The sequence below is a fragment of the Cebus imitator genome, unplaced genomic scaffold, assembly GCF_001604975.1.
Source record: "Cebus imitator isolate Cc_AM_T3 unplaced genomic scaffold, Cebus_imitator-1.0 Scaffold55, whole genome shotgun sequence".
NCBI classification, from domain to species: Eukaryota; Metazoa; Chordata; class Mammalia; order Primates; family Cebidae; genus Cebus; species Cebus imitator.
The window spans coordinates 6,728,808-6,742,622 of NW_016107370.1; the positions used below are offsets into that span (position 1 = coordinate 6,728,808).

At 38.8% G+C, this 13,815-nt stretch overlaps 1 protein-coding gene across 1 annotated transcript in view; it reads left to right on the plus strand.

Moving 5' to 3' along the window:
- Positions 1 to 601: 601 nt before the first annotated feature.
- SERPINB7 (serpin family B member 7) overlaps positions 602 to 13,815 on the plus strand; it is a 58,803-nt gene continuing 45,589 nt past the window's right edge. Inside the window, exon 1 of the mRNA XM_017528781.2 lies at positions 602 to 671. The gene's annotated coding sequence lies outside the window, so the exon portion shown is untranslated. The remainder of the gene's footprint in view (positions 672 to 13,815) is intronic.

Below are 13,815 nucleotides of genomic sequence, written 5' to 3' on the forward strand. Positions count from 1 at the left end.
CAAGCTTATCGTGAGATCTGTGACTTGAGTAACTTCATCTTTCAGGGAGACCATTTGAACCCTAGTTAATGACTGTCCTGGAAATAGATAAAACCCAGGCACCTAACCTTGGTCCTGGGTGGAGGATTGGACTGCCCAAAGTCTATCCTCCTGGTTCTGGTTCCCTCCTGTGTCCTTCTTTGGTTCTAATCTGCTGTCTCTGATTCCTGACTCTCAGCCTACGACTTGCCCTATGTCCAGGCACACATAGTTGGAATGGGAATGTGAAAGGACAGTCTTTAGAATGTTTGCTTTCCTGGTTTGTTGATCAATGGTAAGATGAGAAACACGACACCATGGGACACTCCTCTGTCCTTCCTGCAGAGTCAGGAGATGCCAAGTGCATTTCTGAGCTGGACAGAAAAGCCCCTGTGGAGTCCCTTCCTGATGTTCCCTCTATGATTTTCCTCTTTGTGCAGTCTGGGATGAGGGAGGGACTTTTCATTCATTGCTGTCACCACTGCTGCTGCTGTCATCAACCTCTCCCTTGGGAGTTCAGCCAATGGGAAGTCTGAGCAATTTTCCCTGAATCTTGGTAGAGATGCACTGGGAGGAGTGAGAAGTCTTAGGAGGGAGGAGGCAAGAGAAACTGAAGCCCAGCTGTGAAGGTCGCAGAACTGCAGTGAGAGGAGGTGAGTGGCATTCTTACTCATGCTGGGTTATTCTAGGCTTCCTAGTGTGCTTAGATTCCCTAAGATGGATGGACAGCCCCTAGTGCCTGAGGTGCTGCATGCCCTGAACATTCACCTGGTATCAAAGTAACAGCTTTACCTCTAGCATCTGGGATTCTGGCAGACACACATCCCTTTCCAGGATAACCATAGCTAATCTCTGTTCTCCACATGATTGTTGTGGATTAATCTTGGGGATTAGAATGACAATTGATGGCAGCATCTGTAACATTGGCCAACATATCTAATTGAGAAAATTCAGCTTTATTCCTTATCTTATGAAAAAAGTGCCTAACAACTGCTGAGTAGACCCTTAAACTTATCACACACCGACTATATCTACCACCTGTGCCTGGCCTTTCTATCTCTGGTGTTACAGAACTACTGATTAAGTACATGTGAGTGAATGAATTGATATTTACAGGCTAGTTTTACTTTTTTTTTTTTTTTTAAGCAAATGGTCCAAAACCCAGGTGACAAGTTACATGCCAACTCCCAGGTCGATCACAATACAACCATGATGATAATTCCCTAAAAGGTCTGCTATGTATTCAACATTACTTATTGATTATATTTTAAATTTAATCAACAATATTTGACAACTTTAGCAACAATTTTGAGAGATTTGAGGTTTCAGTAATTTTTTTAGTAATATGAGGCACTTTCAAGTACTTGATAGAATGATTCAGAATCAGAGGTTCTCCAACGAATCCCAAACTATATATTGCTGATGTTTAGTGTATCTCAAACTTATTAATCGTCTTCTACAATGATTTACAACCTTGGCGTCTCTGCTAATGTTTTTGCCCTCAGTAAAAACAAACTAAAATGTGGGCTGCTCATGGGAAGGGAAAGGATACTAACATCTGTGACTGTTGGAACAGAAATGGTAACAGGAGGACATCTTGCATTTAATCATAGTTGTATCTAGAAGATTTTGATCCAAAGTCTTTGGCAGGGTTTTTAATGCTAATATATAAGCATAGAAGTTTACTTACATTATTTATTTACTTATGTTAATAAATAAAATAGCATTGATTTCTTGACAGGGTTTAAATAAATCTATTCTGGAAAAAACTTTTAAAGAATTATAAAACCTACCATTTATCTGAAATGTGGTTTAGAGATTGATAGAGGATAGAATTAGGAAGGAATACACTTCACGCCAAGGGAATACGTAGTTTCATTTATGTTGAATGAATGAAGGCTGGGTTTGGGTTTGTTACAAGATAAAAAGAGATTGTCTTCTTTGTTCCTGGAGAACTGATCAGATTATGTTTTCCTGCCTGAACTTGGTCTCATTGCCATAGGTAATGCTGAGGAGAACACTGATAAAGAGATAATCATAAGAGGCATTTAGTAGGTATGAGCCCTGTAGTGTGAGAATGTTCCCTATAGAAGCAAAGATGCTGGTCAGGGGTGACACTGGTCATTAGGGTGGTCCTGAGAAAGACTCAAGTTAGGAGGGTGGCAGAACACACAGGTGTCAGTCTCTCCCCTGGAGCCCCGCCCCCCACCCATCTGACCTCACTAGCCTCTCCCCTCCCTTCTGCCAGATTGAGTTTCAGCATCGTTTCCATTCCAAAGCCTTCTGTAACTCCTCCACCTCCTCAAAGCACTTTACAAATAATTCCACCATCACTGCTTTCGCATTGTAGTCTAATTTTCGAATTTGTTTCTAGAGCATGAAATTTGGAGGGACAGGCAGGGAGAAAATCCTAATAATTTTCTAGTGCCCAGCAATGTTTAAACTGCAGTCTTAAGTTGAGGTGGTGTTTTACACTGTAGTTAGAGGCCTTTACTTTTCTTTCTTCTATTTCTTCTGAAATGGATTGTGAGATATGGTGAAGTTTTTCTTTAGATAATTTGCTTAATCTTTTATTCTTTAATTTTTAGTACTTTTATCTTTTTCTTCTTTCTGACTTCACTACATGCCTAGGCATGCCACAGCACCAGTGGCACTATCAGCACCAGCTGACATTCCTTTCCTTATTTAAAGAAAGACTCTCTATTTCACTGCAGAAGATCCCTTCCTCCTCCCCTCCATCACACGTCCACCTTATGTAAGAAAGTTTAAATGTTTAGCCAATCAAGTCTAGTTTAAATGGTGCAGTCTGATCCCAGCCAATGAAGAAAGGACACAGAGGGGAGTCGCATTAGAAATAAAAACTTCTACTCTCCTTTGTTCTGTATGCTCTCGTAGCAACCAGTCATATGGGAGGCACCCTTCTGCGCAGGAGTAAATTTGCTTTGCTGAAATTTCTGTGGCTAAGTGCTCGTTTTTCCGTACAACTCCAAGCCTTGTTTCTAACATGGATGAAAAATCCTTTTTGCTGCTTCTTTTCATTTCATGTCCTCCTTTTCAATTTTTTTTAATGAGAAGTTAAGAGCAAGTTTTGGATTGCAGTAGGTATGAACAGGGACAAAAATTAAAGACAAAAAGGAGAATGAGTTTAGCTTCTTTCTACTGACCTTTTTGTTTCATAACTAGCTTGTTTCAGCAGCAGATACTGAAGTTTGAGGTTTAGCTGAGCAAAGTTCTCTTGAAACAGTATTATTTTAAAAGATGAATTAGTGAGGCAAGCTATGCTTAACAGATATGCAATTTGAAGAATGTTTAAGTCCCTATTTAGGCCAGCTTTAGTGGCTCATGCCTGTAATCACAACACTTTGGGAGGTTGAGGTGGGAGGATTGCTTGAACCCAGGAATTGGACACCAGCCTGGGCAACATAGCAAGACCCTGTCTCTACGAAGAATTAAAATAAAAAAAAAAAGCTAGATGTGATGGTGTATACTTGTAGTCCCAGCTACTTGGGAGGCTGAGGTGTGAGGATTGCTTGAACCCAGGAGTTTTGAGGCAGCAGTGAGCTATGGTGATGCCACTGCACCTCAGCCTAGGTGACAGAAAGAGACCCTGTCTCTAAAACAAAAACTCCTATTCAACTATTTACATTAATTGAATCATTCCATGAATAAAAGGTATAAAATTCTTATATAAAGTCATTATAGTGAGTCAAGAAAGGTGGAAACAAATAGTAACAATGTTCATTGATATGTAGATATATATACATCATTTACTAATATAAATATTATATATATAGGGTTTACACACACACTCAAATTTTTAATATATTTGGTCTTTACACATGAACTTTTTGAGGTTTAAAAGTAGGTGCTTTTCCTCAGTGTACACAGGTGTTACCTAACAAGAACATGCCTTAGCATATACAAATCCAAGGCCAGAAATGTTTTCTTCCACATGTTTTTACCTGTTTCAATCACAAATTGCAAACTCTACCATGTACCAGATACCAGAAAATCATTCGACTGTGTGGATGTGTAAAATGTTTGGGCAAACTGGTTTGGAATGGATTTTCCTGCACATCATAGAGTAACTTGTCTTTCTGTCCGTAAAACACAGAGCACCAGTTTGTGAGTGGTTTAGTTCCAGACTCACATGCAGGACGCAGCAGAAGGATCCAGTGAGGACACAGCAATGCAGTAATAAGTCCAACTCAGTCTCTTATTAAAGGTCTTTTAAAGCCACACAACCATTCACTCCTACCCAATAGCCAACAGAGTGGGTCCAGGTCTCCACTCCATCCTGGTATAGATCAGGGTAGGGGATAAATGGAGGTTCCACCTTCATGCTCGTCATTTTTTGAGGAGCTTGAGAATAATATTCTGTGAGATTAGAAGGCATTAAAAAGCATCTAGGATCATTTAGGATGAAAGGCCTGCCACTTTGTTTGCCTTCCAGATTTCTGTTCTATATTTTAGGTTTTGCCAATTGTTTCCAGGGTCCTGGTGTAGCGTGTGTGTGTGTGTCTGTTTTGTGAATAGAAATGGAAAAAGTTATAAAGACTCTAATTTATTTGTAGTTGGCAATAAAGTGAATTAAAAGCCTTCCTTCACTCAAATTCTATACATTTTCCTGTATCAACTGCTATCACCATTTGTGAAAGTTTCTATTCCATGTTAAAAGTTAGCAATACATGAATGTCTTCTTTTGAGAAGTGTCTGTTCATGTGCTTTGCCCACTTTTTAATAGGGTTGGTTGTTTGTTTTTTCTTGTAAATTTGTTAAAGTTCCTTGTGAAATCTGGATATTAGACCTTTGCCAGATGGATAGATTGCAAATATTTCCTCCCACTCTGAGTTTCACCTTCTTTGTCTAGGAAATTCAACCTACAACAAAGTGAAAATATAGCTTCTGGGTTTTCTGATTCTTATAAAGCCAAAAATGGTGTGTAAATTCTCTCTCATTCATTACAACATGTGTAGTCTTGGAAAAGCAGTTGAATAGCTTGAAATTCTCAGCTGCAAAATGGGAATCAAAAACTAAATAGTACTAATAACATCATTGCTTGTGAAAGTCAAGAGAGATGCTAATTTGCTATTATCTGTTGCTGGATTTATCTGGTGCAATAAAGTCGTAAAGTCAGTTACAGATCTGTGAAGATTTAACTGTGTTGTTTGCCAAAGACTTTAGTATCAGAGTTGGCAAACTCTGGACTTTGGTCCAAAATTGTCTGAACACCTGATTTTGTAAATAAAATTTTATCAAAACACAGCCTTGTCTATTTGTTTACCTATTTCCTATGTCTGCTTTAATGCCACTACTGAAAAATTGAGTTGTGACAGATGACTCTATGGCCCACAAAGTTAAAAATATTTACTATCTGGCTCCTTGCAGAAAAAGTTGGCTAATCTCTACTCTTGGGAGTTCCTAATGAAACATATTCTGTAAGCTTCGACAATGCATTGCCTAATCTTTCATTTAACTGTAAGCCCTGGGCACTATGCTAAACAAAATAATAGCAGAGTACACTTTCAAGTCCCAAATCTAGTTTATCTTCTTAAGTTTTGCCAAGGGTTCCTTTCCTGATTGCTTGTGAATCCCTGATCTGCTCCCTCAAGTACAAGTAGCTTCATCAGGAGGATCAGAAGGGTGTGTTGTCCTTCCGTTTTAAGCATTTCTTCATACTTGGTGTTACTGTCACATTGCCACATTCTCATGGCGCCTAGCTTCTCTGACTCTCTGTGTCTCTGTCTCTCTCTTCCTCTCCCCCTCTTTCTCTCTCTAAAGCACATGCATTCATGCACAAACACACATGCTGTATGATTGACGTTGCCAACTTTGGCTTGTATGGTAGATAACAAAGGCATGATCAATGTGATTTTAAAGTGTTCAAAGATATAAAGCCCCAGAAATTTTTAGTGGCATTGTTACCATGATTTATCTCAATAACCAACTACATTCAGAAGGAGACACCACCAACAGCAATGGAACAAATATCTTTTTCCTCAGATGCTTGTTCAGTTCTTGCCTGATAGGACTTCAATTTTATAGTGACTAAATTTTTTACTGTCTAGAGTAGATCAGATAATATAAAGCGAAGCAAAAATCATGAACTCTTTTCTTAAAGATGCTCCCTGATTCACTGAAGCACTGGGAAATCTATCCATGTGTAGAAACTGGTTCTAAGTAAGAATAATGTGTCTATTATCAGCCGTTCTCAAATCCTCTATATCTGGCCCCTGGAGAGGTAGCAATTGACTGTAAAAAGATGTTTCAGGGAAAATTATAAGAAAAGAATTCTTTAGGGCCAGATCCGTCCAATGACAGGAGGTCAAATCATCTGGGTCTCTGCTATAAAGCTTAAAAAGGAAATCCTTATAACAATCTTGGTGACAGGATGTGATGGGCCCACCTCCTTCTAGCTCTCCACCCTCTCACCAAGAAAAATGAACACTATGAGGCTTATACTCTCTGCTTCAGCAGAAAGCCCAGCTCACTGCAGGCACCCTCACAGAGTCCAAGTGTACTAAAGCATAAAGAGCAAGAATTGAGCTGTGTGGTGGGGTCCAAGAGTTGTCATATTAAGCCATACATATTTAAGAAGAATTTTAAAAGGATGTCATGCCTTGAGTAGAATCATCACTAAAGGTGGACCCACTTCTTGGTGGAGTGGCTGTCAAGTAATTTTGATAATGACCCCCTAATAACTTTCTACTTGATCATATGCATGGATGCATAGACACAAAACAATTTTTGCCTCTACTATGAGTAGGCTTCATGATCTATCCTATTCTACTCTTCTGATCTATCCTATCTTATATTTTAATGCATCTCATTTTTGCTTTTTAAAGCTGGTATCCAATGTTTTAATAATTTCCAATTAAAATTGAAATTGGGAAACAATATCTATTTTCGTTCACAGAAAAACATGACAAAGAAGCTTAACTGAGAGCACACAGACCTCTCTGGGCATACGTAGGTTTTTTTTTCCCTTCCAAAACTAATTTTTAAGAATCCTTCTTTTCTTTTTTATTGTAGTATCAGGCTTTCCTCTTCCTTTGTTACTTTTTTCTTTCTATTTGTTTTTCCCTTCTCTGTCTTTTACCAGGAGCTACTCTGGTAACTGAAGGGCTGCCATGCTCTCTCCTGCCCTTGAACTAGTGATATCGTTCAGCTGTGTCCCCACCCAAATCTCACCTTGAATTGTATCTTCCAGAATTCCCATGCGTTGTGGGAGGACCCAGGGGAAGGTAATTGAATCAAGGTGGTTGGTTTTTCCCATGCTATTCTTGTGATAGGGAATAAGTCTCACCTGATGAGTTTATCAGGCATTTTCACTTTTGCTTCTTCCTCATTTTCTCTTGCTACCACCAAGTAAGAAGTGCCTTTCACCTCTCACCATGATTCTGAGACCTCCACAGCCATGTGGAACTGTAAGTCCAATTAAACCTCTTTTTCTTCCCAGTCTCAGGTATGTCTTTATCAGCAGTGTGAAAATAGGCTAATCCAATAAATTGGTACCAGAGATGAGGTATTGCTGAAAACATACCCAAAAATGTGGAAGCGACTTTGGAACTGGGTAACAGGCAGAGGTTGGAACAGTTTGGAGGGCTCAGAAGACAGGAAACTGTGGGAAAGTTTGGAACTTCCTAGAGACCGGATGAATGGCTTTGCCCAAAATGCTGATAGTGATATGGACAATAAGGTCCAGGCTGAGGTGATCTTAGGTGAAGATGAGGAACTTTTTGGGAATTGGAGCAAAGGTGCCCTAGATATTTGTGAAACTCTGAACTTGAGAATAATGATTTAGGATCACTCTCAATGATCCTAGTGAAAGGATCATTTCTAAACAGTGAAATAAATTTCTAATGGAAGAAATTTCTAAACAACAAAGCATTCAAAAGGTGACTTGGGTATTGTTAAAGGCATTCAGTTTTATAAGGGAAGTGGAGCATAAAAGTTTGGAAAATTTGCAACCTGACTATGCAGTAGAAAAGAAAAACCCATTTTCTGGGAAGAAACTCAAGCTGGCTGCAGATTTCTAATCCCCAAGACCATAGGGAAAATATTTCCAGGCCATGTCAGAGACCTTCGTGGCAGCCCCTCTCATCCAAGGCCTGGAGGCCCAGGAGGAAAAAGTGGTTTTGTGGGCTGGACCCAGAGTCCCTGTGCTGTGTGCAGACTAGGGACTTGGTGCCCTGTGTTCCAGCTGCTCCGGCAGTGGCTGAAAGGGGCCAACATACAGCTCAGGCTGTGGCTTCAGGGGGTGGAAGCACCAAGCCTTGGTAGTTACCATGTGATGTTGAGCCTGCAGGTGCACAGAAGTCAAGAATTGAGGTTTGGGAACCTCCGCCTAGACTTTGGAAGATGTATAGAAATGCCTGGATGCCCAGGCAAAAGTTTGCTGCAGGAGTGGTCTCATGGAGAACCTTTGCTAGGGCAGTGCAGAAGGGAAATGTGGGGTCGGAGCCCCCACACAGAGTCTCTACTGGGGCACTGCCTAGTGGGGCTGTGAGAAGAGGGCCATCATCCTCCAGACTCCAGAGTGGTAGATCCACTGGCAGCTTGCACTGTGCACCTGGAAAAGCCACAGACACTCAGGACCAGCCCATGAAAGCAGCTGGGAGGGAGGCTGTACCCTGCAAAGCTACAGAAGCAGAGCTGCACAAAACCATGGGAACCCAGTTCTTGCATCGGTATGACCTTGATGTGAGACCTGGAGTCAAAAAAGATTATTTTGAAGCTTTAAATTTTGACTGCCTGCTGGATTTCAGATTTGTATGGTCCCTGTAACCCCTTTGTTTTGGCCAATTTTTCCCCTTTGGAGTGGCTGTATTTACCCAATTCCTGTACCCCCATTGTATCTAGGAAATAACTATCTTGCTTTTGATTTAGCAGGCTCATAGACAGAGGGACTTGCCTTGTGTCAGATGAGACTTTGGACTGTGAACTTTTGGGTTAATGCTGAAATGAGTTAAGACTTTCGGGGACTGTTGGGAAAGCATGATTGGTTTTGAAATGTGAGGACATGAGATTTGGAGAGGCCAAGGGCAGAATGATATGGTTTGGCTGTGTCTCCATCCAAATCTCAACTCGAATTTTATCTCCCAGAATTCCCACATGTTGTGGGAGGGACCCAGGAAGAGGTAATTGAACCCTGAAGGTCAATCTTTACTGTACTATTCTCTTGATAGTGAATAAGTCTCACATGATCTGATGGGTTTATCAGGAGTTTCTGCTTTTGCTTCTTCCCCATTTTCTCTTGCTGCCACCATGTAAGAAGTGCCTTTCACCTCCCACCATGATTCTGAGGCCTCCCCAGCCATGTGGAACTGTTAAGTCCAATTAAATCCTTTTTTCTTTTTCTTCCAAGTCTTGGGTATGTATGTCTTTATCAGCAGCATGAAAACAGACTAACACACCTGGCATGTCCTGCTGTGGCCACCTCTCCATCTCCTGGTCTTGACCCAATCTCTCTTATCTTTCAGGCCTACATTTCTGTGGGGAAAAGTTCCTAATCCCTCTAGTACTCAGTGACGTCTATTTCCAGGTTGTCCAAATAGCATCACTTATGGTACTTTTCATGCCACCTCATAATTGTTTGTGAGTTGTCTCCTTTAGTGGACTGTGGGCCCATGGGGGGCAAGAACTGGGTCTTCTGCTCCACAGTATCCCCACACTGTGATGCCAGGGCCAGCACCCACCAGGCCTGTGATAAACATTTGTTCAGTTAGCGAGTGGATGAATGAATCTACTGATTGGAGGGAGAAAAGGCCACTAGATGAAGGATTTGAATGGGCAAATTTGTTAAAATTAATTCTGCTATAGTTAGCTCCTTTGGCTTCATGAGCAGGCTGGTCTCTAAAATAAGATAGTAGTAATTTTTCTTGTCTCTGGAAAGATAGTCTTTGTAGGCTGATTCAGAACTCACTTGCCCAGAACATTCCACTATTGTTGAGTCTGATTTACAGAGTATGTGCATTGGTATGCATATCAGGTGCTTGGAGACACCAAGTCCTCCTGGATATTCTTATGGGATGAAAGGAAATGGGAAGGGATTTTATATGTTGAGGATTCTAGCTGCGGGCACAGTCAGGAGAACTGCATGTGCCAGGGATCTGATTTGCCTTATTTTTCCTGGCATGGTTTTGAATTACGTGTCTTGGATGGCTCAGCCAGTCCATGTGACAGTTGATGCGTACAAACAAGCAATTAGCCTTGATTCTCTGCTAGATCAGTTATCAGTGAGAATAGCCTTTTTTTCCTCCGATGACATCTCTGGGGCAGTGATGACAGCAGAAAACTAATAAGAGTTAGAAGGCCTGATCTTTGTCAACACATTTGATATTCATTTGTTCTGTGGTTTTGAGCAGTTTTTTAATCTTTGACTTTGCATATACAAATGTTTATAAAAAGAGTTATTTAATGTGATGGCATCTTCATGAGATCAGCAATGCCTTCTGGATTCATTTCTATTTCTCAATCACCACTATTTGATCATAAAACAGGAGTTATATAAATAGAACAAGATAACATTTTAAAGTAAATATTAAATTTAATTACCTTCAAGATTATAATTCTAGCAGATAATTGTGGATTAAGGCGTAGATGACATTTGCCTTGAGGTTAGGTCATATTCCTATTTTTAGATTACATCAGAAAAAGGGGGGTCTAGTGTAAAACATATTCCTTTACTGTGGAATTTGAGTGAATTGGGGTTAGACTACAATGTAGATGAAAATCTTGCTCTGGACTGAGACTGGGCACCATCATAATATCATATGAGCCCCTGCTTTTCATATTCAAAATGCTGACATAACTTTTCTGAGTTGTTATAGGGAATTATTGAAAATTCTATATCTCTGCTGTGCAGTTTTGTGCTTCAACTTTCCTGCTACCATTTTTTTAAACAAGCAGAAATAGTATGATAATAAATGGAAACAACTCATACATCCTCCAGAAAGTAATTTAATTACTAGAATAAACTATTCTTAGAATTTCTGCTGTTGTTATGTAAGTATTTGATAATTTTCAGTCTAAGATGGTTTTATGTTGGAGCTGGTCTAAATATTGTAATATTTTAAAAATATTGATAAGTAATCCACTTTTCATTTATGATAGGATCTAAAAATAAGTTTATCTTCTTTTAAAATAATTGTGATGGACTCACAGCCAGAAACTATATTGGTAGTGGTCAAATTCATCACATGCTGCCCAAAGGATGATACTAATCCAAAATTTAAGTATCTGATGTTAAGGTGTTATGGAAATATGACACAGTTATGAAGAGTACCTTAAATAATAAAAAGTCAGAGAAGGAAGTTAAAGGTTAAAGAATGAGTTGCAGCTTTCATTGATGCTTTTGACTTGGGTTTAATGAGACAGAAATTATTGGCCATTGGGTAAAATATATCGTAGCTACTTTTCTTTATTAAAGATCATGTCCTGTGAACACACACTAATTACTTTATAAATCAAGGAAATTTCTGATATCTTAAATCCTAACACTTCACCATGCTGTTCTTTGAGAATTCCATGACTTGGGAATGCATTTCAGGCCAAGGAACCCAGAAAAGAACAAGTTTGACCTGTGTTACTAAATGGGTCACTGTAAAGAATTGCATTACAATACAATCGTGTAGTATTTCCCAAGTTATGAAAACAGAAACTCTGCATGCCATTTCTATGGTATGAACTAAATTAGAGGCAGGCCCTAGAGTGAAGCTTACTCAACCTTAAGGGAAAAGAAACAATTTTCCCAAGAGTTGAATTCTTATAAATGATGATTAACCGGGTAGGCTTGGATGAATTTTTCTCAGTCACTAACAAGCTTGGTTCCCAATATCTGGGGTGGAATAACGTGAGGGCCCTGCGATTTGGTTTGCTAAACAAAGAAGGTGTTACCACTCTACTGTTCTGTGGGCCTTAGCCCAGTTACAATGTCTGGGAATTTCAAAAACAAATTGTTTTCTGACTAATTCATATTCAAATAAACATTGAGTGGCAAAGTGGTTTGGCCTTTTCTTAAACAAATTCCGTTTTCTGCTTATTTAAGCTCTGGCTGTCCTCATCCATGTGGCTGCTGAGTGGAGTGTCAAGAGGAAACTTCTCACTGGTCTCCCAGGAGGGGCTATTCCCAAGCTATTCTTAAGTAGCTTGTGATTCTATGTGCTTTTAAAAATCATAGAAATTAATAATTTCACTATACTCTCTAGTCAGATATTTCTTTTGAAAAATAAATCTAAAATTTCTTTGGAAAAATTAAATGACTAAAAATGGTCAAAATATTTTGAAATTGATGAGTAATTATGCAGGACTTGTCCTACTAAACACTGAAATATATTCTTATCAAATAATTTTATTGGCAAAACAAATAAATGGACAGATGAATGGAGCAGAGTGTAAAGCTCAGAAATAGACCTGTAGTTAAAACAGCTTATGATGAATTGGTATCACACATCTTTTGGGAAACGAGAGCTTACAGAAATAATAGTGGTATATTTGTTTAACCACTGTTATTATTATTGCATATGTGTATCATTACCTCATACCTAAAAATTGCAGAAGGAAAAATAAAACAAAATAAACTACCAGAAGGGGTAATTAAGCATTGGATCACAGAGTAGGGAAAGAGTCTGGAAACATAAATCACAGAAGAAATGATATTATTTTTCACTATGTAAACATATAAATTATACCTAGGTGAAAATTATCACCAGAAATTTAAATGACCATCAACGATTGCAGAATTTATTTATGACAAGTAAAATCTGAGCTCTCTGTGTTTCCCTTGTTCTTTCCTTCATAGTTGCCTCCCACAACCGTAGATTCAACTATATGTCAATAGCTGATGAGCACCTCAAAACTTAAGTCCCCAAATCTCATTCTCTACAATGTTTCACGTCTCAGAAAATGTTAAAAACTCTTGTTCAATTACCAAAGCCATAAGTCCAAATGTTTTATACATATATATATACATATATTTTTTTTCATTTTCTTCCCTTTCCATATAAAATCTGTCAGTGTAGCCTGAAAATTCTACCTCCTAAATTTATCTGGAGTACATTTTCTCCATCCTTGATGGCACTCCTTGGTCCACATCACTATTATTTCTGGCCTGGTCTTTTCAAATAATCTCTTTTTTGATTATTTTGTTTCTACTCTTGATCCTCTCTGATTTGTTTTGTAGAGCAGCTAGAGTGTTATTTTTTTTAAAAAGTAAAATAAGAACAAGCCATCTCTTTCTTAAAATCTCTCACTAGCTTCCCTTCCCATTTAGGATAAAATTCAAATTCCTTCTGGCAGCCTATGAGCCTCTACACAGTCCCTGGTTTTCCTCATCCCATGCGACTCTTCTTGCTGTTCTTTCTTTCTATAATACTCTGTTCCTTTCCCCTTCTGCTCATACAGTCCAGCTCTGTTCTTATATTTTAGATTCCGACTTACATTTATTTCCTTAAAAATGCCTCCATTGACATTACAATCTAAATAAGTGATTCCCATCCGATTTCTCTTTCTAGAAACCCATTTTTTTCCTTCATAGCACTTAATATTTACAGTGTGTGTAATATATTAAAATTAATTTTACAGGTTTCAATCAGCTGAAAAACAGCATTTTCTCATGTAATTAGAAGTTTAGAGTTAGGTAAGTGGTTGCTGGTCTTGCTGTTAGTGGCTCAAGGCTATCAGGACAGATGTCTCTGTAATTCCTTTTTTTTTTTTTTTTTTTTTTTTATTTTTTTTTTTTTTTTTTTTTTTTTTTTTTTTTTTAATAGTTGCACTAAAATAAATGGAAATGGGTTT